The 26454-nt window shown below is 39.0% G+C and overlaps 1 protein-coding gene across 1 annotated transcript in view; it reads right to left on the bottom strand.

The window, feature by feature from the left end:
* net1 (neuroepithelial cell transforming 1) overlaps positions 1-21124 on the bottom strand; it is a 118545-nt gene extending 97421 nt beyond the window's left edge. Inside the window, exon 1 of the mRNA XM_020923656.2 lies at positions 20514-21124. The gene's annotated coding sequence lies outside the window, so the exon portion shown is untranslated. The remainder of the gene's footprint in view (positions 1-20513) is intronic.
* Between the last annotated feature and the right edge of the window lie 5330 nt (positions 21125-26454).

Raw genomic sequence — 26454 nt, 5'->3', positions numbered from 1 at the left:
CAATACATACAATACATGTTCTTATAACTTAATATTTAAATCTTTTATGATGCTATTTTAAATTTCAAAATGCAGTGTGTGACATGACTTGTACATCAGATCGCAAATCATTATGAAGGTGCCGATACAATACGATACATAGGTCATGATACGATACATACCTCGGTATCTAGGCCACGATGCAATACATATCTCTGTATAAAGACCACAGTACCATACAGTACATACCTTGGTATATATGCCACAGTACGATACATGTCTTGGTATATAGGCCACGATGCAATACATATCTCGGTATAAAGGCACAGTACGATAAATATCTCGGTGTCTAGACCAGGATACAATACGATACAATACATATGTCGGTATATAGGCCACAATATGATACATACCTCGGTAGCTAGGTCACGATACAATACATACAATACATGTTTTTTTTAACTTGATATTTAAATCGTTTATGATGTTATTTTAAATTTCAAAATGCAGTGTGTGACATGATTTGTACATCAAATCATTATGAAGCTGTCGATAAGATACGATACATAGGCCATGATAAAATACATATCTCGGTATAAAGGCCGCAGTACCATAAATAGCTCGGTGTCTAGGCCACGATACAATACGATACATATGTCAGTATATAGGCCACAACACAATGCATATCTTGGTATATATGCCACAGTACGATACATATTTCGGTATACAGGCCACAATACGACACAAACCTCGGTATCTAGGCCACAATACAATACATATCTCGGTGTCTAGGCCACGATACGATAAATATCTCGGTATAAAGGCCAGTCTGATACATATCTCGGTATATAGGCCACGACACATATCTTAGTATTCAGGTCACAGTACAATACATACCTCTGTATATATGCCGCAATACGATACATATCTCGGTATGTTGGTCATGATACGATACATCTCAGTGCATTGCAGTCATACAGTGCACTTTTAATTCAATATGATCTGATACGATATATTTAAAATCATTCGATATGGTTCAATAAAAAACAAAAGCTAAACCATGGATGTGATGTAAAGTTAATATGACAAACACCCAATTTACTCATCACAAAATAATCACAAAATAAAATGACTCAAAATAATGAATTCAAATATATATAAAAAAAACCAAAAACGTCTTGGCGATATATCGATACAGCAGCCCACGATATTGATACTGTATCATCACATTAAGTAAAACGACATATCAATACTAATTATAAAAATGTGGTTCAGTATTTCTAGATTACAGGTACTCTACAGAAACCTCTGTCCACACTGATGAGTGTCTGACTTGAGTTAAATCCAGTTGAGACAAAACGCAGACTTCTTTCCTTTCCACAAATACAAAGAGTTTCAGACGACAACACAACATTCTTCAGGCCAGTAATATTTCACACAGATGGGGGCAGGTGAAATAAATCAAGCATAATAGAGTTTACAGTTTGTTGTAATACAGCGTGTTAATGGGTTTAGTCACCGACAGAAAAGAGAACAGGAAGATTTGTGAATAAACTTTCTGGATTGTTCATGACAAAGTACAATGTAATAAACGGGAAACTGGCTCCTGACATCACCACATTCTAAAATTTGAAAACCAAACTTACAATTTCCTCTAAAATTGGCTGAAGTATCTGTCGCTCTGTCGGCGCCGCCATGTTTGTTTTGGTTGGTTCAGCGCCGGCTTCTGCACAAACCACACTGCTGCTCTGTGACTGGTCAGAAATACACCAGTGTTGAGCCACGAGCTGAACAAGATGGATTTAAAGAGTTTGTGAAGACTCAAAAATCGTGATGTTTCTAGGCCGGCTTATTCTACTGAACTGTATCTGCTTTGGTTTTATACATTCACACCAGTGCCCAGCGGGTTTGGGGGGCTCTGGAGGGTTGGGGGGAGCAGGTGGGGGGCGGGCTCTGGAGCAATGATTGACAGCTGACCAACAGCCACAACAATCCAACATGGCATCGACCGGTGTACTCCGGGCGTTGAAACACAGCGGACATTTGTGCTCGGATCACACTGTTTCCCTTTTCTCCAGACACGGCGGGACATGGTGTTGCCAGGTGGGGGCGGGGCTGAGAGGGGCTCCTCACGTCCCTCCTGTAGACGCCAGTGTCTGCACTCGTCATGTAATAACCTGCATCTGACTCATCGAGCTGAAAATTTAAATGTTCTGACCGTAGTTGATTCTAAAGAGACCGATCCAGACACGACTTTGAGCCAAAAGTCACATTTTTAACAAATATGCACAAAAAAGACAAAATAAGACCAGGGATAGAGACACACTTCTATTTTAGACACATTTACACAGAGAATCAGGAGAAAAAAGTGAATTTGGTGTTTAGTGGCTCTTTAATGAAATTGTCCATCATCGTACTGTTGTGTTTTTAAACTCCACACACCTTCATTAGAATCATTTGGATAATTTCAGCCCTACAGCTTCATGACATCACAGGGTGGAACAGAGCATTTTGAGCTTTGGAGATGTAAACAGACTAATAATAAAGACTTAATCTAACACGTGAATGAAACATAACAACTCCAGGTCTGTTTTTGAGGAGGTAACAACATTACAACATGACATGAAACTCACAAGAATCTATTTTACATGACATATTATTAATAGAATGTTTCCAAAATACGATGATAAAACCGAATAACAAACAGTTGAAATGAACGAGGCCATTATCCTCTTAGAAAACTATGTCAACACAACTTTGAACAGGCGCCGATCGAATGCTTTTCACCTCCAATTAATCCATCCCAACAAACTGAAGCAAATGATTCAAATTGTGTTTACAGTTCGTGTCAAAGAGCACTGCTTCATTGTCAACACTCGGACACTGACTGAAGGAGATATTCAGATTAAACAAATAAAACAGATGGGGCGTTTATAAAGCAGAGTGCTGGATCCAAAGAAGGTGCTCTGGACTTTAAACATGTGGAGAATGCATTCAGCTCAGAGTCTGATGGTAAATGGGTCATTCCACACATTTCTGCAGGAGCTCGATACAGACGCAAGTGTGAGGCTTTAAACACACAACACAAGTGATGTCACAGTGAAGGTCGGAAAACCAGGCTGCAAGATCAAAAGGTGCACTGTGTAAGTTTTCGAAGAAGTGCCACCTGCTTGACTCCATGGAGATGTTTTTTTTCCTGAAATGTTCAACAGTACGACATTGAATTTAACTATCTCCATGGAAAGAAGCAGTACACATCCACAAGCCACTTACAGGTCAGATCTGTGGAGAAGTGGGGCCTCTCACAGTAACAATGCGGTTGTTTTGAGAAATAAAAACGCCCGTAACTGATTAAATACAAGATATATTTGTTTAATGCCGTACTATGGAACACCCCAAGCAAAGCAATAACATCACCATGGAGACAAGCAGATGACAGACCCTCACAGTGCACCTTTAAAGGGACAGTTCGGAATTTTGGTCATAGGGCCTCATTTCCTCCTGAGCCAGAGTGTTGGAGACGTGTGGAGACACTTTTTGAAATCTTCCATCCAGTCCTTGTATTTGCAGAGGTCACTGGTGTTAGACTAGTGCATGTCAATGGTCATAGTTCTGCTGAATCCGTGTATCATTCATTCATATGTTTTTCAATATAAAACCAAAAAATAAGAAAATGAAAAAAACAGCTGTTTTTTTTTTATCATTTGTCTCCAAAATCAAAATGAAAAAACGGATAATGATTAGTTTTTTCAGTTTCAATTTTGTGTTTAAATGAAAAATGGAAAAAACGGATAACGTGACTTAAACTGTGATGCCGATCTTTTACACTGCATACGGACGGAACCAGGACTGATCCAGGTCCGGGACCAGACTGGAACCAGCCCGGGACTGAGACCAGGACTGAGACCGGGACCAGACTGGATCCGTATGCGGTGCAGACGTCCGGCATCACAGTCACGGAAATCACGTAAACGGGACACGGCCGTTATCTGTTTTTTTCATTCTTCATTTAAACACAAAATCGAAAACTGAAAAAACTAATCATTATCCGTTTTTTATTTTGGTTTTGGAGACAAATAATGAAGAAAACTGTTGTTTTTTCATTTTCTTATTTTTGGTTTTATATTGAAAATGAATGAACGACCACTTACCCACTCCACAAAACACCCGAAACAAATCTATTATTACACCAGACTGTCCATGTGAATGTCTGTGTTGATAGAATCATTTAAAAGTAAAACCAACCTTGCATTTGAAGGATTTCTGTCTGAGCAGCAGCAGTGAGCTGTACTTCCTGATAGAAAGCTCAGCAGCGGTGGACTGATATATGAGAAAATAGTCCCTCAACATGCAACAATTCATGCGATGCAAGATTAGTTTTATTTCAGACATGATTCTATCAACACAGACATTCACATGGACAGTCTGGTGTAATAATAGATTTGTTTGGGGTGTTTTGTGGAGTGGGTAAGACTGTTTTTAGTGGCAGCAGAACTATGACCATTGACATGCACTAGTCTAACACCAGTGACCTCTGCAAATACAAGGACTGGATGGAATATTTCAAAAAGTGTCTCCACACGTCTCCAACACTCTGGGTAACTAGGAAGTGAGGTCCTATGTCCAAAATCCCAGACTGTCCCTTTAAAGATGCAATATTGCACAAAACGGTCTCTTGTGAGCTTTAAGGGTTCTTTCACACTGACAGCAGTTGGTGCACCACATGTTCCATTCGAACCAAAAGCTCTTAGTTCAGTTTGTTTTCATTGGTGTGAAAGCTTCAATCACTCTCGGATCTGCACTAAACCAAGCAGACCAAGATCTCAAAAAAGAGGTGGTCTTGGTCCGCTTGACTCTGCACCAAAATGCCAAACTCTGGTGTGGTCCCTCTGGTCTGAACGGTCCCTATCCCCTCGTCTCTGCCTCGCTTCCAAGAGGTCTGGAGAGCAGGAGAGTCTCAGCGTCCCAGAGCCACTGCAGTCGAACTCGCTGTGCACAGGAGTCTTGGATATATGTCAATCTCACCAATTTTGGTTGGTTTGCAGGTGTGAAAGTAGCACACTGGAGTCTTAACTATTTTATTGTCTGGTGCAAACCAAATAACTAAACTATCGGTGTGAAAGTCATGTTCTAATGTTGTTCCCTCCTCAAAAACACACCTGGAGTTGTGTTTTGTTTCATTCACATGTTTGAGTAACTCTTTATTACCTGGTCCCCGAGAATTGACCAGGTTTTATATTCACCTTGTGTGTCTGTGTGTGTGTGTGTGTCTGTGTGTGTGTGTGTCTGTGTGTGTGTGTGTGTGTGTGTGTGTGTGTGTGTGTGTGTGTGAAACATGTAAAGGGAACCAAACACAACTGCAGGTGTGTGTGTGATGAGGAAACTGCACATACCAGAGAAATGTTTAATCTGGGCCCTTTAACTGAACTCTGAGTGACAGCACAGGCCTGTTCCCAGCACCAACAGTAAGTCACACATTTCCAGCTCATGTTCGTCTCATTTAAACATCGGTGATCTCCTCCAGACTGCGGCCTCTTTCCTGTCAGGACCACCCACAGAGCTCACGAGGCCCGCGGCTACACAGGAGCCTTCGCGTTACACTCGGCGTTAGACTGCGGGTGTTCCGGGGTCAGACGGGACACAGGCCAAACTGCACACACATTTGTTCAACACTTGGGGCGTTGCATGTGTCAGCGGTTTGGAGGAGCAAACGGGAGCACACAGGCTGAGTTTGCATGTTCTACCTGTGTCTGGGTGGTAAAGCACAAGAGACGACCCATTAATCACAACACTGTACAGTCCCTAGAGTTTAAACTAGGGCTGGTATCATTAAGAAGTTGCTGATACGATACATACCTCGATACACAGGCCATGATATGATGCATATCTCGATACAGTGCACTTTCGATTCGATATGATACATTTCAAATTGATTCGATACGGTTCAATAAAAAATAAAGGCTAAATCATGACTGCGACACAAAGTCTTTGTTAAACCACTTCTTGTGCAAAGTTCATATGAAACACAAACATTTTAATCATCAAAACAGTAAAAATATCAAATGTGTTGCATAAATGAGTTTCCTTTCACTCCACAAGCAACAAAACTGTAGCTGTAACAAAATAATTTAGTAAAACACACCTAAAAATACTCTTGGTGAAATATCGATACAGTAGCCCATGATATCGATACTGTATCATTACATTAAATGATACGATATATCAATATTCCGATATTTTTGCACACCCCTAGTTTAAACCTTCTGTCACTTTTCTGCTGGAGGCTCCATCAAATGCTTTTGTCTGGAATGTTTCACAGTATGGCATTTCATACTATCGTATACTATCTTCATGGAGACCAGAGCAAGTTACAGGTCAGATCTGTGGAGAGGTGATCCTGCTCACAGTCAGAATGCATATTTTTAGGTATTTTGCATTATAAACCACCTGAGATTAAGGGGCCGTCCATGCGACAATGTTTTTTGGTCAAAAGAGAGAATTTGTTGTTGTGTATTTGTTTTGGTCTTTCGTCCACACGGAGCCGGTGTTTTGGGTGGGTGAAAACTGAGTTTTTTGAGAACGGGTTCCAGAGTGGAGAAAACTGAGAATACTGGCGTTGCGTTGTTGTGTGGACGAACAAACTGCAGCTTTTGGAAAACAATGATGTCACGATCTTGTCATCGCCAGGGTCCTCTGATGCAGTCAAGCCTGCGGCCCTCGAACTAGTCTCCACTGACCACAAGAGTGTTGCCAAAATGGGACAGGTGTAACCTACAGAGCAAGTTACAGGTCAGATCTGTGGAGACGACCCCGCTCACACTCACAATGTCTGTTTTTAGGTATTTTGCGTAACCTGTGATTGAAATGTAAAGTAGAGTTTTTAATGTCACACTGTGGAACATTCCAGGCAGAGTAATGACAAGCAGGTGACAACCCTCCACCAGAAAAGTTTCACAATGCGCCTTTAAATACATTTTACAGTGGATACTTTTTACTTCACTACATTTGAGAACATACCTGTACTTTCTACTCCGTTACAATTTTAAAATGTGTTTTATTTATTTGTTTCTGTCCCAACTTTGAGCAAACAGCTTGAAAAATTAAGAAACCAGTTGAATCACTTAAAATCACCAAAATTCTTGGTCAAAATCTCGACACTTCATCCTTTAATTGTTCTAAAAATCTCTGCAAAATACTTTTACTTTTTACTCTTTAAGAACATTTTAAGCAGGTACTCTAATACTTTTACTTTGGTAGATTTTTTCATGTCATACTTTTACTTTCACTTGAGTAACTTTTTGTCCCTGTATCTTTAACAAGATGGAGTCTCCAGGTTTTTTAAACGCTCTCCTCCGGGTCACATTGAGCTGAAGAAGTTTTTTTTTCCTTCCCGCTCTCTTGGGGTGGGTCAATCAGACCCAAAAATGTATTTTTAAATAAATTCCCTCCAGGCGAGAAAATACATTTTTGGGTCTGATTGACCCGCCCCAAAAGAGAAACATTTTTCTTCTGGTCTATGTGACTCCGAGGAGAGTGTGAGGGTTAGCCCGGAAATAAGAACAGAAGACGATGTGATCGGGGAGGAGTTTACGTGAAATACACACCGGTGTAAAGTGTTAGAGGACAAGTTGTGTAATAATAATGAGACAGTGAACAGAGCTGAGTGTAAACAGAAGCTTTACTGAAACTGAACTCCAGCTGCAGCCACTCACACGAGGAGGAGCTTCTGGTTTACCCAAGAAGAACTTAAACTCAGCGGTGGACAAAGCAATACATTTTAGAACAATTAAAGGATGAAATGTAGTGATTATGATAAAGAATTAAGCTGATTTGAAGTGATTCGGTTGATTTCTTCATTTTTCTAGCTGTTTTTGGTTTGCTCAGAGCTGGGACAGAAACTCAAACTAAATAAAATGTAGTGCAGTAGAAAGTACAGGTATGTTCTTAAATGTGGTGAAGTAAAAGTAAAAATTATCCACTGTAAAACTGACTTAAAGGCGCAGTGTGAAACTTTTCTCTTGTTTCTATGGAGATGCCATCGCTTTGCCTGGAAAGTTCCACAGTTACGATGTTTACATGAGAGCTTTAATTCAGAGTAAAAATAATTGAAATGAAATGAAATGATCATGTAAACACTTAATTCCAAAGTAAGTGGAAGATTTAGTCTGATTTTAAAGCCAAATTTATTCCTGGAACATGTTTCACATTTATTCTTCTTAAACATGGCGCATACTCCTTGTGTCGTCCTTCTGACGCGATCTGGACGATCCGGCTCCATCAGTCCTGGCTTCAGACTTTCATCCACGTCTCTTTGGATTTGCAGATTTGAATTAAAATAATTTAATTCTGAATACAAATTTATTCTGTTTTTAAAGTTCATGTAAACACTTAATTCCTAATAAAAATGATTGCTCGGAATTCAAGTTAATTCCAAAGTAAGTAGGCGGTTTATTCTGATTTTAAAGCCGAATTTATTTATTCCTCGATCATGTAAGCTTTTTTTCTTGTTGTCCACCAGTCCTGACTTCGGACTTTCCTCCACGTCTCTTTGGATTTGTGAGTGGGATGTGGGAGTGGGCTGAGGTAGAGCAGCCTCACACTCACTTTGTCTTCTTCCTCTCTTCTCTGACACTCTTCCCTTCTCCTCCTCAGCTCACAGACGTAAAGTGTGATGAGAGAATTCTCCAACTGCTGCACAATTATCATCAGAACCACTGTGGAACAAGTTTGGATCACGTTTGTGTTTGTGGTGTAATGACAAACTGAGATGACAGAAAAGCCGGGAGCAGCTGAAGTGTGTGTTTTTTTCCCAAAGACGTAAATCAGGGGTGCTCAAAATGTCGATCCCGATCTACCAGTCGATCGCCAAGGTGGTGTGGGTAGATCGCCGTGTCTTGTCTCGGACTCGCGTTTGGACTCGGTCTTGTCTCTCACTCGAGGTCTGACACTCAACAAGTGTGATCATATTTCATTCCGGCCGCTGCTGTTGGTAATAAACTTGTAGCGGGTGCAGGAGCGTGTGGGGCGTCTCAGTGCAGCCTGTGCGCTCATTTGAAACCCGCGGAGACTCTACGGCGCATCACAAACACACACGCTCCCTATGCACGGCTCGTCTGCGACAGCGTGTGTCCTCGTGTACCAGCGTGCATCACAGGGCAGGTTCAACTTCCTAAACATCCTACCTGTCCATCTGCCTCACGTCAGCACGCCGCCCCTCGCCTTTTCACGCTCTCGCTCCTTCCTGCGTACAGCCAACACAAGCCCCTCCCACAGTGCGGCTGATTAGAAGAACAAGACCAAACGTGAAGCAAAAACCAGTCTAAATTTGTGTTCCAGTGTTGGCACAAAGCAGGTCTACAGCATAGAGCGGATCTACAGAACAGACCTACTAGGGATGGGCATTCAATGAATTTTTTTTTATCGATCGTCGTAAGAATTAACGATCGATTATCGATGAATCATTAATGTTTTTATATTAAAATGATCATCATTATTATTACTATCTGCACTACTAATCTGCATAAATAAATTCAACTTTACGACATATAAACCGTAACCACTCTAGAGCCACAACAGCTGTTTGACATTAGAATGTGTTTAATTCAGTTTTGTTCAACTCTCACAGAAACAAAACTTAAAACTGCATCGCTAATTTGCATAAACTAATCGAAGATAAAACTACAGCTCTGGTGTCGCTGATGTGGTTCAATTTCTGTCGGATTAAAAGACATGACTCAGGTGAATACAGGTTAGTGTGACCAGATTTGTGTTTGTCAAAACCAGGACACTGAAGTTTGTCTAACAAAAGTGCACAAATGCATCTGTGTTTGTCACGATGTGCGTTTGGTTTGGTAAACGTGCAGAGGCTGGTAAATATCACTGCAAAACCAGAAAAGAATGTAACTCCAGTTTGGAACTTTCAAAAACAGGTTTAAAAATCTTCCTTCACTTTTTTCACAGTTTTGTGTAAAGTGCCAGAGGAAGTTCTCTTAAAGAAGAGGTTCTCAAACTGTGGGTCAGGGTCCAAAAAAGGGGCACAGAGTGTTTCAGTGCAGTTTGCTTATCTTTGTATTAGGTAGATCATTTTGACTTGGTCATTTTGTAAGTAACTCGCATTCTGAAAAAGTGTGAACACCCCTGACGTAAATCCTTTGGAGTCTCTGTCCAATCAGAACCTTCCCCTCCCCCAGACATTAACGCAGAATTAAATAAAGACGATTTAACAAGTTTTCCATGTAAACCTCATTTTGGAATTATTATTTCCATGTAAACTCCAAGGAGAATATTTTAATTCTGAACCATTTCAGAACAATTAATTCGGAATTTTAAAATGTAAACATGGCCAGTGTGACATTAAACAGTTCTACTTTATATTTATTCAATTACAGGTGGTTTTGCAGCTCAAAAACACCTAGAAAAACAAACATTCTGAGTGAACAGGGTCACCTCTCCACAGATCTGACCTCTAACTGTGTCTGGTTTGGTCTATGATGAAAGAAAGGTTTAATGTCTGCAGAAAAGTTACACAATGCACTTTGAAAAGGAAATGAATCAATCAGAATGACGTTACTAACAACAGTATCAGGTGGTGTGAATTTAAATCGATCTCTCAAACTTCCTCCTTCCACGTTCCACTTCTCTGACACCGAAGTTTAGAATTTTTACGATGCGGAGTCAGTTTTCTTTTTTCTCATGTTATGGATTCTTATATTGACATTGGACCTGTGCAGGAAGCTCCGGTGACGCACTCCACCTAAACTTGAGTTGAACTGTAAACGGCGGCCTTTACCTGAAATCTACAGCCTGCAGCCATTCACAGATAAAACACGTCTGAAGAACAGAGCTCCACGCACAACCAGAGATTAAAAACTGACTCACCACCTACACTGTGTCTGTGTGTGCAGGTCTGGAGGCTGCGAAAAGATTCTGATTTGCAATTTACAGTTTAAAAGGTCATATATTACACAGAAGTGACTCTTTTGGGCTTTAAAACATGTTCTAATGCCGTTTCCTCCTCAAAAACACCTGGACTTGTGCTTTGTTTCATTCACATGTTTGAGTAACTCTTTATTATTAGTCTGTCTACATCTCCAAAGCTCAAAATGCCCTGTCCCACCTTGTGATGTCATCAGTTTTCAAGTGAACAGCTCCTTTTACCTTTAGTTCAGTAAAAATGGTCAATTCCGGGGCTGAAATGACAATAGTAATGGAAAAATATTTGAAGGAATAACAGCAGTAAAGAGAATTTCATTATCAGGAGAATAATTGTTGATTTTTTTACTATTATAATTATTATGATGCAGTGCTGTAGTTAGATAAGGTGTAGGCACAATAAGCTTCTGCCTACACCTGCTCAGTGGCTTAGACAATGTTCACACTGCAGCCTGAAGTGACCCAAAACTCATTCTTTCACCCCGATGCTCCTGTATCTGATCTTTTAATGACAGTCTGAACCACACAGATCTGATTTTTTCAAACGTGACCCAGTCCACTTCCTAAAAATGATACATATCGTTTGACATGCGACTTCAGTCTGAACGGTCAGGTCACATTCACCCACCTACACGTCACAAATGTTCACAAACATTCTTCTCGTCATACAAAAATTGTGGGTGAACTGTGTGTAGGTGAAGAAGTGAAGCACAGATCAGTCCCTCCACTCTTGACTGGGACTCTGCACCAACATGTTCCTTTCTATGGACGTTGCTGCCACTGCCCCATAAAACACCATGGCCAAAAACCTCATCCTTCTCAATCTCCTCCTTAAAACAAGTAATCTGTTCATGTTCTGGCTCCAGTACGAGAGCAATTTTAAAATCTCCAATGTTGTCCATGTTTAGGCGACTTCCTTAAACATTGTGCACGCTCACGGCGGTTGACGTCGTCATGTCCTCTAGTGTGCATGCGGGACACTTTTGGGGTGTTTAATGTTCACACTGGAGATTACACACAAGTCACATTTAAGTAGAAATGTGAACGACCTCGCAAAAAAACTCCAATTTGAGAATTAAGCCCTGCAGTCTGGATGTACACTTACTGAATGTTTGATTTTCTGGGCATCAGCCTGAATATAATATATGTAGACTGTAATGAGTTAAAGTTACACACTGACCAAATAAAAACACATGAACATAACTCTAATGAAGGAGTATTTGTGTGTTAAACATGTGTGATTGAGAGCAGGTCCACACAATATTTTTTGGTCGAAACTGTGAAGTTTGTATTTGTTTTGGCCTTTTGGGTGGGTGAAAACGGTGTTTTTTGAGAACGGGTTTCAAAGTGGAGAAATCTGAGAACACCGGCGTTGTGTTGTCTTGTGGACAAGCAAACCACAGCTTTTGAAAACAATGACGTCGCGACCTCGTCATCGTCAGGGTCCTCCGGTGCAGTGAAGCCTGCAGCCCTCGAACTAACCTCCACAGACCACAAGGACAGGTGCAGCCTACAGAGCCACTCCCATCACCCAGCAACCGAGACACACTGTTAGTGCCAATATTAATAACACACACCAGATTATGCACACGGATCAATAACGAAGATTACACACGGATAATTAAACAGCTGGGTTTTGAGACCAAGTTATTCTAATAATTCTCATCCAGAAAAACAAAAACTTATGTTTAACTTTTGCAAAACAAAACAGATATATTTCTAATATTTCATCTTTCTAAAATCAGCAATTACCTTAAAGTTTAAAAAACGGTGATGAGATTTGCATTATTAAATATTATTATCATTGTTAACAGCGCCACATACAGGTGTCATCTGGACGTGAAGATTTACTGATCCAACACGTGTGGCAGATGCAAATTTTTTCAGCCCGTGAAAGAAAAAATCCAGGAGTGTGGACGTCACCTGAATCAAAACACAACTCCAGGTCTGTTTGTGATGAGGACACGACACTAGAACAGAAATCAGAGAAGAGTGTAATACGGACGCTTTAAGAGAAGGATTCTGTTCAAAGCTTCACGTTTTAAACTTGTCCAGAAGAAGTGACAAAAAGACTGAAATCTGAACTGACAAATGAATAACAAGAATCACATTTCAGAACATGTCTGTACAGATCTAAACTACAGGGAGAGATGTTTTTTTTCTTTTGCTGAATAAACAGGAGATTTTGCGGTTTGTGAGGGAAATTATGGTACTTATAATATTGTGGTCTTTGTGATTTGCTAATTGTGAGTGTGAAATGTGCTGTGTGCTGATTTAGTTGGAATTTAAGTATCAGTGTGAAAGGACTAAAATGCCAACATAAAGCAGTATTACTCTTATTTGAATGGTCCTATATTATGCAAATTAGACTCTTGTGAGCTTTAAAATGTGTTCTAATGTAGTTTCCTCCTCAAAAACAGACCTGGACTTGTGTTTTGTTTCATTCACACATGTTTTTTATTAGTCTGTCTACATCTCCACGGCTCAAAATGTTCTGTTCCGAAAGTGTGTTTTTGATGATAAAGCAACAAACACAGATCAGAAATATGGGCCCTTTATATTATTATATCATTTTGTAACTATTTTACTTTAATTCATATTTTCCCCAATCTATTCAGATCTTTTATAGGAATTTAATCTGCGTTTCTAGACTGAAAATACATTTAAACGACTAAACCACCACAACAAACCCAAATCTTTCTGACAGTGCTCCGTTATCGTTTCAATCAGTAGAAATCTCATAAAACAAAGGCTGAATCGACTTTTAATGGAGTTCTGTGGAACATACCAAGCAGAGCAGTAACATCTCAGGTTTCTCAGTGATCGTTTGTGGAGAGAGCGAGGAGCAGGAGAAAGACTAAAGACAGCAGTACAGTAGCAGGTGAGTTTGCAGTGCCCCCTGAGCGACCTCTGCATGTAAACAGAGCCTGCAGCACAGTCACTTAACTGTAAATGATCTCATGATTCACATAAATGTACAGGAAATAAGAGCACAGCACAGGTCACACCCAAAAGACTGACATTTCCAGACGAATACTGACTAAAACTAGTCCATGCTCTGATTAAAATGTTCTCTGACGTTTCCAGTGGGTCCGGTAATGTCACTATATGGTTTTTTCCACAACATTTCACCTGAACATTACTCAACACTTGTGCTGACTGTGACTACTGTATGTTCACTCTGGAGTCTAAGTCACACCAGCCAAAAAATGCATAATCAAGAAGAAAAAAATATAAGTCACACCAGACTATAATTTGCATTATAATTTGGGGAACTTATTTTATAAAATCAGAGTCCAGGAACCGACTTTTCATCTTTAAAGTCAAGTTCTAGTAATAAGAATAGAAGAGAACAACAGACTGTTAACGTCACATATGAACAGTTCTTCAGATAAACTATAACATAAACAACAGAACAAGTTTACCAAACTCTCCATCTCACTCCAAATCACTAAATCCATTCAATTCTTCATTCTCTGTGTCACTTCTGAACAACTCGGCCAAATCTAACTAAATGTATCTTTTAGCCCACGATGAGCTTTTTTTGTTTTCTTCATTGCACTCAGAGTATCCTCCACTTTTCATCAGTCCCCAGGCCCCAGGCCTTAGATTGTAATTTGTTTTGTGTGTTTGCAAGTTTCTCGCTCACTCTAAACTTGCATTTTGCTGCTTGATTATCGTTTTCAACTGCAGCAGGACAGAGGCTCTTTCTGCAGGAGACATGCACAGTAGAGCCAAGTGACAGTTTTACAGGAGGAACAGGAGCAGCAGATAATGACACACAAGACTAGAGCCTCTCCACGCTTCAGTGTGAAAATAATGAACGTGACATTATATATTTTAGTCATACCAGAGTAGAAGTGGCAGGAAACACCCAAATAATGAAAAAAGTGTGACTTATAGTCCAAAAAATATAGTATTCAAATTGTGATTTTGATTCTATTGAATACATTTAAATATGTTCAGATTCACTCAAAAAAATAAATAAAAAATAAAAAATAGAAAGAAAAGAGATGTTTTTCCTGCGTGCAGTTGAAAGCCTCTCCTAATGTAAGTGGGACTGTTCTGTCACATCAGGTGTGTGAGTATCAGCTCCACATGTGTGACCCCTCATTTACACCAAAGCAGTAACAGCACACGCACATGTTTGGCTTTTTATTTTAACCAGTAGAACAATTTACAGCAGCAGTGTCATACACACATTCAGTGGCCGTCATTACACTCCACTCCACTCAAGTTAAGTTGGAGTTCTAATTTTTTAGAGTCTCCAGAGTGTCTCCAGAGTGTCTCCAGACTGCTGTTGGGGGAAGACAGTAAATAATCATGTGGTGTCAAAATACATTTCCAAATCCCTTTCAAAATACATTCTCTAAAACCACTACAGTGACGTAAACACTGAGTGTCACATCAGGAGCTCAGGGAACGACTTGTGATAGACTATGGAAAGTTTACACTTCTTTACAGGAACTTCTGCTGCAGACGACCAAAGTGAAAGGGTGAGTAGTCTAATTAATGCAGCACTGCAGATACGACTCGTTATCACTGCAAAACAACGACTCTCTTTTGTCAACTTTTGTTTTGTGAATTAAAACAGAATTCATCCAATCAACAATGAAAACATACATGAATACATGTAAAAAATGTAGTGTTTAAACGTTAGAATCCAAAGAGTTTAGTGTTTAAACGTGAGAATCCACAGAGACTGCGTCACAGGAGCAGTTCTGTTTCCTCTGGAGTAAAGTGAAGCTTTTAAAAGTTTGTGCATTTGCAGCTCTGCCCGACACTCCTGGTGTAAATTCCGGGTTACTGGAATCTCAGTCGAAGTTCCCAGCTTTACTGCATTTTGAAAAACAGTTAAAAAACATCGGACTGGGCTCGAGCTGGACAAAAGATTCAAATTGATTTGTTTGGAAAGAAAATCGATTTTTATTCTCCCCATTTTCTTGCAGACACAAGTGCTTTTATGTTACCATCACTAAAATAGAAAAATATTTACAAAAGATACAAAGGGACAAAGTTAAAGTCGCCCTGTGTATCGTCTGTGTTGTTTGAGTCATTGGTGGCTGTGTATTTGATTGAATACAGATTCTAGTGTCCTTCTGGCTTGAAAGTCCCAGCTGAAGTGTCCCATTCTCTCAACAGGAATGTCCCCCTCCTCCCTCCACACGCCTCCTTCTCTTGAGCGCCACACGGGACCTGCTGCGCCCAGGAGAGGATTTTTTGTGATGTATTGAGTTTAAATTGGACTGGGTTCGAGCTGGACAAAAGATTCAAATTGATCTGTTTGGAAAAAAATAGATTTTTATTCTCCCTATTTTCTTGCATCAGAAAAGACATTGAAAAAGCAGGACAGGCGTCTCACAGAGCCCTGCAGCACTGCAGTTTTTGTTTTCTGTCACTCATAAAAGATTTCCCCAGTGGACAATGTAGTTTCCTCATCACAAACATACCTGCAGTGTTTCATTCACACATATCTGAGGCTGTTAGACTTTTGAACACTGCACACCGACTTCCTGTCACTCATTTTACTTAGACTTGTCTGTTAGGACTGTTAATTGCTCTTAAGAACAATACAGTAATAAATAAGCAATATTAAAAAATTCTTTATCTCTTTCAGTTGCTGGACCTCGAGGAACACACTTTGTTCTGTCATGTGTGTCTCTCGAATGCTTGAATGACAAATAAAGAACCTTGAACACACAAACCCTGTAGATTTAGGCTTCTCTCAAACAGAAAACACTCTGTTCCAACTTGTGATGTCATATGGTAATACAGGAAGTGCTCCACTGTGTTTTGAAATTCCACACACCTTCACTAGAATCATTTGGACAATGGTGTCCAAACTTTTTTCATCTAGGGCCACATATCTAAACACAGACAAAACAGAGGGCTGATCGAGGGCCGTAGACTGGTGCTCAATACAATTAATAACTGAAATATGTGCATGTTTAACACGTTAGAATGAGCCATCAGTCTTTATTCATGCTAAAATGCTTAAAACAAAACACTAAATATTAAATATGAGCTTTATAAAGGTAGATTTTCAAAAACTTGCGAAAAAGAAAAAAAAGTTAATTTTTTATTCATGCAAGGTAATTTGGACAAATTCACCTGGAAGCCTGAGGACCAAGAAAGATTTGTCTGAGGGCCACATTTGGCCCACAGGCCATAGTTTGGACATGCTTGATTTGGACCATTTTTGTCTCTTTGAACAAAAGGAGCTGTTTACTTGAAATCTACTCTTTCATGACATCACAAGGTGGAACAGAGCATTTTGAGCTTCGGAGATGTAGACAGACTGATAATAAAGAGTTACTCAAACATGTGAATGAAACAAAACACATCTCCAGGTGTTTTTGAGGAGGTCATAACTTTATAAAGCACCTTAAAGCTTATAAGGCCTTTTCGTGCCCACTTCTGAATACAAGCTTTTTAGTTTGAAAAAAAAAAAAATCTTAAAACTAATTTTTGGAGCAAATAAATCCACTATTTTATTTCTAGGCCAGATCGCCCAACCCCAGACGAGGCCTTTAATCCTGTTTTCCTGGTGGCTTGTAAACGAAGCGTGTGTGATTCTTGTGCTTTTGTCTGAAGGGAAACGGCCGAGTCACAGGTTGGTCCAGTCTGAGCTCAAACACGACGTAAACATGTGACTCAGCTGTATTTATACTCGAGCCCTTAACGACACTCGGGATGGAACAATAACCGAAATACCGTGATCTCGAATTATGTAATAGTCCGGAACGTTGGTGGTTTAAGAGAAACAGAGAAGAACTGAGCCGATTTTCCACTGCAGGCCCAAGTGCTTTTATTTTACCAACACAAAAATAAAAAAGATATTTACAAAAGATACAAAGGGACAAAGTTAAAGTCGCCCTGTGTATTGTATGTGTTGTTTGAGTCATTGGTGGCTGTGCATTTTACTGATCTTCCTGAAGTTGTTGTACAGATGTATGGAGTCTGGTGTGAATTAGGGCTGGGTATCATTAAGAAGTTACCGATACGATACATATCTCGATACATAGGCCACGATACGATACGCTTTCTGATACAGAGAGCTTTCGATTCAACACGATTCGATACAATATATTTCACATCGATTCGATACGGTTCAGTGCAAAAAAGGCTAAATGATGACTCTAATACTAAAAGTCCACTAAGTTTGTGAAAAGTGAAAGTGAAAACCATCCATTTTACTCAAAACACTGAAAATGTCAACACAACTGTAGCTCTTACACAAACTAATTTAGTAAAAATATACCTAAAATAATCTTGACGATATATCGATACAGCAGCCCACGATATCAATACTGTGTCAGCACATTAAACGATACGATATATTGATATTTTGATATTTTTGCACACTCCTAGTGTGAGTGTAGTTCTGCATTTCTAACAGCAGTTCTACACAGAACTGCTACACATTTACCTCTTTATGTAATTTGTTTAAAAACACCAATAAAAGAAAGTGTTGTTCATGTTCGAGAGAATAAGCAGTAGACAGGGTATCCCCAGGTTTGACTAACCCAAATGTAAGACTTTTTAAGACCTTTTTAAGACCACAAAATTAAGACCAACATTGCACACATTATACTGGTGAAAAAACACCAGATTCAATCTAATAATGACAAACCAACTACTGTATCTAGAATCTAAGAGCCACTGTGGATTAAACCGACACTTCCCCATGATCCATCCAGCGTCTTCCTCCACTCTACTGACTGTTTACTCATCACCGTCGGCGCCACAAACCAAAGTATTTTTTGCGCATACGCCAAATTCATTCACGTTGTTGTTTTTTTCCTGGATTTAACATTGCACTGCAGCCTGGTTGAGTATACAAAAAAAATTGGCTAATGAATTTTAAGGCCTTTGTGAAAAAAAATCGGACTCTGACAACATAATTTAAGACTTTTTAAGGCCTTAATTTAGGAACATGAAATTTAAGACCTTTTTAGGACTTTTAAGACCCCATGTCTACCCTAAGTAGAAGTTTTGTGGAGTGGTCCCAGGCAAACTAACTGCTCCTGAACGTTGACAAGTAGGGCTGTGCAAAAATATCAAAATATCGGTATATCGTATCGTTTAATGTAATGATACAGTATTGGTATCAAGGCCTGCTGTATCGATATATCGCCAAGCTAATTTTTTGGTGTATTTTAGTCAATTATTTTGTTACAGCTACAGTTTTGTTGCTTGTTTAGAGGAAGGAAACACATTTGACATTTTCACTGTTTTGATTATTAAAATGTTTGAACTTTGCACAAGAAGAAATTATTTAGCCATTATTTTTTAATGAACCGTACTGAATCGTTTTGAAATATCGTATCGAATCAAAAGTGCACTGTATCGAGACAGTATCGTGGCCTATGTATCAAGGTATGTATCGTATCGGCAACTTCTTAATGATACCCAGCCCTATTGACAAGACCAAGGAAGTGGGGATTCATTTCAAGAGGAAATAGTGGACTGTTACAAGAACCTACAAGAATCCAGGTGAACGACAGGATGGACTGGAGGGACAACAGTAATACTGTGTACAAGAAGAGCATGAGGAGACTCTACTTCCTGAGAAAGCTCAAGTCTTTCAATGTGTGCTGCAACTTACTGGAGATCTTCTCCCAGTCTGTGGGGCCAGCGTCCTGGACTTTTCTGTGTTCTGCTGGAGGAGCAGCTCCAGGAAAAGGGACATTGGGTGGATCGACAAACTGATCTGTAAAACTGCTCATGTGATCGTCTGTGAGCTGGAGACATTTATCACAGTGAGGGACACGAGGACACTGGACAAACTGCTCTTCATCATGGACACTCCTGCTCCCCCACTGCACCAGACTATAGAGGGACAGATAATACTCCCTACAACTGTACAATAATTCACCCACTGCACCAGACTATAGAGGGACAGATAATACTCCCTACAACTGCACAACAACTCACCCTTATGTAACAGATAATACTCCCTACAACTGTACAACAAATGGATAACCCTGTGTCCTGTCAGTCATCATATCATTGTTGCGCTGTCTTCCTGTGACCTCTTGTATAAAACTGAGATTTTATATTTTATGACTTCTTTTTCTATTTTATTTATTACTGTTTATAATATTTCTCTTTGTTATTATATTATATTGTGATGTGTGAGCTCCTGTGTCCAAATCAATTCCCCTGTGGATCAATAAAGTTCGTCTAAGTGTAAGGTAAAAAAATATAATAATAATGATTAAAAAAAATCTAAATAAATGCAACTAGTTGTGTTTAAACGTGGTCCTCTGCTGCCCTCTGGTGGCTTTTCTGCACAACTTTAAAACAAACTTAAAGTCACAATTTAAACACTGCAAAAACAATAAATGTTCAACAGAAAATGTCAATTTTCCCTGTTCATGCAATGTTCATTTTCTGCAATCACGATTACAAATCCAGTTCCTAATTTTGCAACACGTTTATTCAGCAACACAGTAAACAAAATGAGCAAATGCATGCACAAATAAAAAAGACAACAGCCCAGAAATGAGAACCTGGTTCAGTAAGATACTTTTACTAAATTTAAACTATTAAAAGCGCAGATATGTGGCGTTGGGGCGGCGGTTTGATCGTGCTCTTACCGTCTCAAAGTGCCTCTGAGGTCCTGCACAGATGATCGGTCCTCGCTGCTCCTTCTCTTCCGGACTCTCAAACTTAATTGGCGTTTTAAAACTCCTTTTGTCGAAAACTGAGACGAGACTTCATCCATCTGAGGAGCTTAGGGATCTTTTTTGTAATAAATAGTTTGAATTAAAGCCACAAATGTTGCAGGGAATTAGCGGAGTATTTTTAAATATGTCGGAAGTGGAGTTTTGGACCAATGAGAGAAACTGACGCTGCCAAATCTGTGACGGAAGTGAGGTCTGCGCATGCGTCAGTTACAGCTGTAGAGCTTTTTTTTGTTTTTGTTTTTTTTTTTCATTTATTTTATTATTAGTACTTCAGATCAAACAAAAAGGCACCACACAAAAATCACATCCATACCTCTTAAAAAAATAAAAAAATAAAAATCAAATCACAGTTGTGAAGAAAAGCAAAAACAAAAATACATTCATGAACGAACTATGGGGTCAAATTCTAAAGCGTGTAATCAAAGGAACAAACTGACATCATTCAAAAAGGAAACAAGAAACCCGGCTTTTCTTTTTTTCAGTCAGGTTCAATGAGTCAACAAAAATTCTTCAGTCATTTCTAAAGTGTGTTATATTTGGTTTTACCTTCAAACATTGACGTTTGTGAATAAAAAATATACCTAAGGTTAATACACTATTAACTCCAAATTCCCTCCTTTTATCTTCTCTTAATACACCAAATATTATTTCTTTTATGGTTAGAGGGGCAAATTGAATTCCCCTGGACTGAAGCAACGAATGAAAATCAAACCAAAATTGTTGTACCAAATCACATGAAGAGAAAAGATGTTCCAAGTCTTCTTCCCCTGTGTCACAGAACACACATTTACATTGTAATCTCCAATTACAATTTTTGTTTTTGGAATTCATTGGTTGGATAAAGTTTATTCAAAATTTTAAATCATATCTCCTTTACTTTAGCAATAAACTTAAATTTCTTCTTGAGCTATAACCATTTCTTTATATTTCAACATTTTCATATTTGGAAATGTTTTGAGCTCATCACTCATAGAGTTCCAGATTTTGACCCCACAAACTGAAATACAGAGGAATAAGAGTATAAGGGTCAGATAAAAAAAAATAAATAAATAAATAAATGGCGCTACGAGAATAAAGTTGTAACATTTCGACATTAAAGTCGTAATATTATGAGAATAAAGTCGAAGCCAGAAAAAGTCATAATTTTACGAGAATAAAGTAGTAATTTTATGAGAATAAAGTCATGCGGGAATATTGCGCCGTATACGGACTGAACCAGGACTGAATCAAGACTGAATCAAGACTAAACCAGGACTAAACCGTTTTCAGTCCTGGTCTGGTCCCGGTCTCAGTCCCAGTCTCAGTCCTGGTCCTGTTCCCGGTCTCAATCCTGGTCTCAGTTCTTGTCTGATCCCGGTCTCAATCTTGGTCCTTGACTCAGTCCTTGTCTAAGTCCTGGTCTCAGTCCCCGTCTGGTCTCGGACCTCGTTTAGTCCTGGTTTAGTCCTGGTTCAGTCCAGAGGTGCAAATAATGAAGAAAATTGTTGTTGGTTTTCTTATTTTGGTTTTATATTGAAAAACAAGGTTCTTCTTCTGCCACATTTTTCACTTTGATTTTATGATGACTTCATTCTCGTAACATTATAACTTTATTCTCATAATATTACGACTTTATTTTAACTTTGACTTTATTCTCATAAAATTACGACTTTAATGTCGAAATGTTATGACTTTATTCTCGTAGCGCCAGCATGTTGTTTTTTTTTATCTGATCCTTATACTCCGTCGTATGTTCGGACTCTGGCCATTTCAAAAAGATAAATTCCCCTTAAATTATAAGTTGTCTCCTTTTCCCTAAAAAGTTTCTGAATATTTTTTGGTAGTTCCTTCCTTTCTGCCTTGTACATTATTTTTGCTGTCTGGAAGTTTATCAAATCCTTAAGTTTTAAAATGTTGGAAGTGATAAATAGTTGGTTGGTGTGGTCATAAAACCCAGCGTTCTGAATGATCCGTCGTGCTTTTTTCTGGAATGTGAATAGTGGTTCCAATATTGTTTTATAATTATTACCCCAGATCTCAGCACAGGATGTTAAATATGGTGCAACTAAGGAACAATCAAGTTGCTCAATCAATTCTGCTCTGCTTTTTGAAATTTTCTTCTGTATATATTGTATGTGTTCTTTCCAGTTCAGTTTTTCATCAATAGTAACACCTTTACCCTGTATTATCCCCCTGTATTTGCAGCTGAATTTGCTTATTGTCACTGTGGTTTCCAAATAACATTACTTTTGTTTTGCTCAAATTTAGAGATAATTTGTTCTTATCAAACCATGTTTTTAATTTCAGCATTTCAGACTCAATTTCTGAAAGTGACTCTTTTAAATTTTCACCAGCACAAAATAAGTTTGTGTCATCTAAGGAACATCTCAAAAATGTGTTATTGCACTATGAATCACACAATTCAACCCCTTCAATGCAAAATTGTCTCAGTCCAGGAGAAATATTAGAGTAAAATATCTCCTGCCCGGCCACAGCTCTAATCTGTAATGGGAGAGCTTTTATAACTTGATTATATTTTCTTTTGGTGCACTGAATTAGAAATTTCTGACAGAAATCAGAATGTTGTAAATCATCATGTTGTCATCATCCAACACTGAGGAAAAAAGGTTGTTGGATTTGTGTAAAAAAGTTATGAAAAGCAGTTGCATGTAATAAAATGATGTTTAGGCTTTGAAACTTATTTCGATCTCCTCTACACATATTTTTCTCAGAACATGAACGTCACTTTTTCATGTTGATGAAATTTGATCAAATCATGCTGAATATGTATATTTATCTTATGTTAACTTATCGTGAAATGTATAAGTATGTATAATTTAATTTAATTGATCTAATTCTGTAAAAGAAAACAAAAACAGTCTTTAGTTTTCCACAGTTCTGTATTGTCTTAAAATACAAATCTCAAACACACAGAGACACACAAGTACAGAGACACACAGTTTGGAGCTGGACAGTGTGAAGATTTATTCCAGTGAAGCTCTGGTCTCTGTGGACACAGAATAACACATGATGATCACATTCTGATCATCTACTCTGTTCTACATGTTTAAATACATTTAAAGAACCTGTAATGGACCAGAACAGAATCACTCTCTCTACTTCCTCTCTAACACCTCTCTTCTCTCCTTCCTGTCCTCCTTTCCTCCTTTCCTCCTCTCTTTTCTTCTTCTCCTTCATCTCTCCTCCGCTCCTCTCCATCTCTGCTCCTCCTCCTCCTCCATCCATCTCTCCTCCTCCATCTCTCCTCCTCCTCTGCTCCTCTCCTTCATCTCTCCTCTCCTCCCTCCTCCTCCTCCTCCTCCTCCTCCCTCCTCCCTCCTCCTCCTCCTTCCTCCTGTAGGTGTGTGTTGCTCTGGTCCACGCTTCATAACCGATTTCATTTGGTGCTAGAAACGTTCCACACTCTGAGCACCACACGACGCCGGTCATCTTTAAGTGGACTTCACACACACGGACACACTCTTCATCCTCTGAGCTGCAGGTTGGAGGTTCAATCCCAGCTCAATACTGTCGCTGTGCCCTTGGGCAAGACACTGAACCCCCCCCACCTCCTGTGTCTGTGTAATGTGTGAAAATATGTGTGTCAAAGTGTATTAAAGTGAATATTTCCCATTTTCTGAGACTTTTCAAATCACTGTTAATTCTTTGCAGGGACTTCACGTTGGGGGTGTTCTACATGTATGTCTAAGGCGGAATGTTCAGCGGTCTCCATGGTGACACAATGCACACATTGGCAAACACAGACAGAAAAGTTTTAAGATGTGTTTTACACAGTAAATGATGCGATTAAAGGTCCAATGTGTAAATGTTTTGCCAACGCTTTTCTCCATGGAGATGTTAATGCTTTGTCTGGAATATTCCACAGTATGGCATTAAACCTTTCTACACAGCAAAAAGTGAAGGGTTAAAATTTTAGGGTAAAATATTTCACAGTTGTTTTTAACACCAAAAGTGTTATTTTAACTATTTAAAAGTTAAATGGAGGTTGGAGTTATTTGCCAGAGTTGATGTGGTTGAGGTTAATTCAACTTCCTCTAGTGTTAATTCAACTTCCTCTAGTGTTAATTTGTGTTAATTCTCCTCCCATTCACCACTTCAAACTCTTGTGAGAGAAGACCAGTTTGAACCAGTTTTGTACATAATTTCATCCTAAATTAACTAAAATAAAGTAAAAATTAAACAACACACAGAGGTGTTTTATTTTGTTAAATCAGGATAACTCTACAAAGTGTTAAAAAATGTTAATATAAACATTTAAAAATTTGACTTCATGAACTGTGAAAGATCAAATTTTAAACACTCCACTTTTTGCTGTGTATCTTCATGGAGACCAAACCAGAGCAAGTTACAGGTCAGATCTGTGGAGAGTCGCCCCGCTCAGTCACAATGTCGTTTTTCTCAGTATTTTTGAGCTGTAAAACCACCTGTAATTGAATAAATGTAAAGTAGAGCTGTTTAATGTCACACTGTGGAACATTCCAGACAGAGCGATGACATATTCATAGAAACAAGCAGGTGACGGACCCCCAGACTAAAGGATTAGCAGCATAAAGGCGTGATTCTGTCCCCGAGAACACTGATTTCAAATGGTGCTAGACACGAGACACAGATCTATGGCACCACAGGAAACCAGCCTCTCGAGGAAGAGCCGAGCAGGAAGGGCATCTGGAGCAAACCCCCCCAGCACCTGCAACGAGACAAGACGATATTAAAGACTCTATATCACACAAAACTGACTCCTGTGAGCTTTAAGACATGTTCTAATATTGGTCCTTCCTCAAAAACACACCTGGAGAAGCACAAGTTTTGAAGTGAACATCTCCTTTTCCCTTTATTTATTTACAGTAGATCATCAATTCCAAAGCTGAAATGATCCACATGATTCTAGTGAAGCTGTGTGGAGTTTAAAAACACAGTGGAGCACTTCCTGTGTCACCACATCACATCAACATTATAACCAGTGTTGGGGAGTAACAGATTACATGTACTGGAGTTATGTAATCAGAGTACAAATTATGAGTAACTGTATTCAGTTACAGTTACTGTTTCAGTGAGTGGTAATTAGATTACAGTTACTTTGTTCAAATAAATGGATTACACAGAGGGATTTTCCTGTTTTCACATTTTGGGCTATATCCCTTTTTTTTGTAATTTCACTCATTGCTGGAAACTAAACCAGGTCTAAACCAAGACTAAACCCAGGTCTAAAACCAGGACTAAACCCAGGTCCCAGAAACCCAGGTCCAAACCAGGTCCAAACCAGGTCTAAACCAGGTCTAAACCAGATCTAAACCCAGATCTAAACCCAGGTCCAAACCCAGGTCCAAACCCAGGTCTAAAACCAGGTCTAAAACCAGGACTAAACCAGGACTAAACCAGGATTTAACAGGACTAAACCATGTTGTGTTTCTTCATCTTCTATCAATAATAGTTTTAAATTGGTTCAGTAAAGTTTGGGCTTTTTATTTTCTTTTAACAGACAAAACTTCTTATGTGAAGATTTCCTCATCTTTGCTTCTCTACAAATCAAGTCAAGTCAAGTAATCCAAAGTATTCAGATTACATTACTCACTTTAAGTAATTTTGTGGATTACATTACAAACTACATTCTGGTGTATGTAATCTGTAATCTGTAGGGGATTACATTTGAAAAGTCACCTTCCCAACACTGGTTATAACAGATCAGAAATTCATCATCTTGGTTCTTAAAGCTGATATAATGAGCTGTTGTGTAATACCTGTAGCAGCCACAAGAGGGCAGCATCACATCAGAACTGCAGGATTCACAAGACAAACCAATGGCCGAGTCTCATTTCTTTTTCCTCGCTTCCTTCTCCTCGATTCCTCTCCT

This window comes from Boleophthalmus pectinirostris, unplaced genomic scaffold, assembly GCF_026225935.1.
Source record: "Boleophthalmus pectinirostris isolate CB_2022bp ecotype Guang Dong unplaced genomic scaffold, ASM2622593v1 HiC_scaffold_18, whole genome shotgun sequence".
Taxonomy (NCBI): Eukaryota; Metazoa; Chordata; class Actinopteri; order Gobiiformes; family Gobiidae; genus Boleophthalmus; species Boleophthalmus pectinirostris.
The sequence above is the reverse complement of the archived record's forward strand: the minus strand, read 5'-3'. Positions and strand labels throughout refer to the sequence as shown.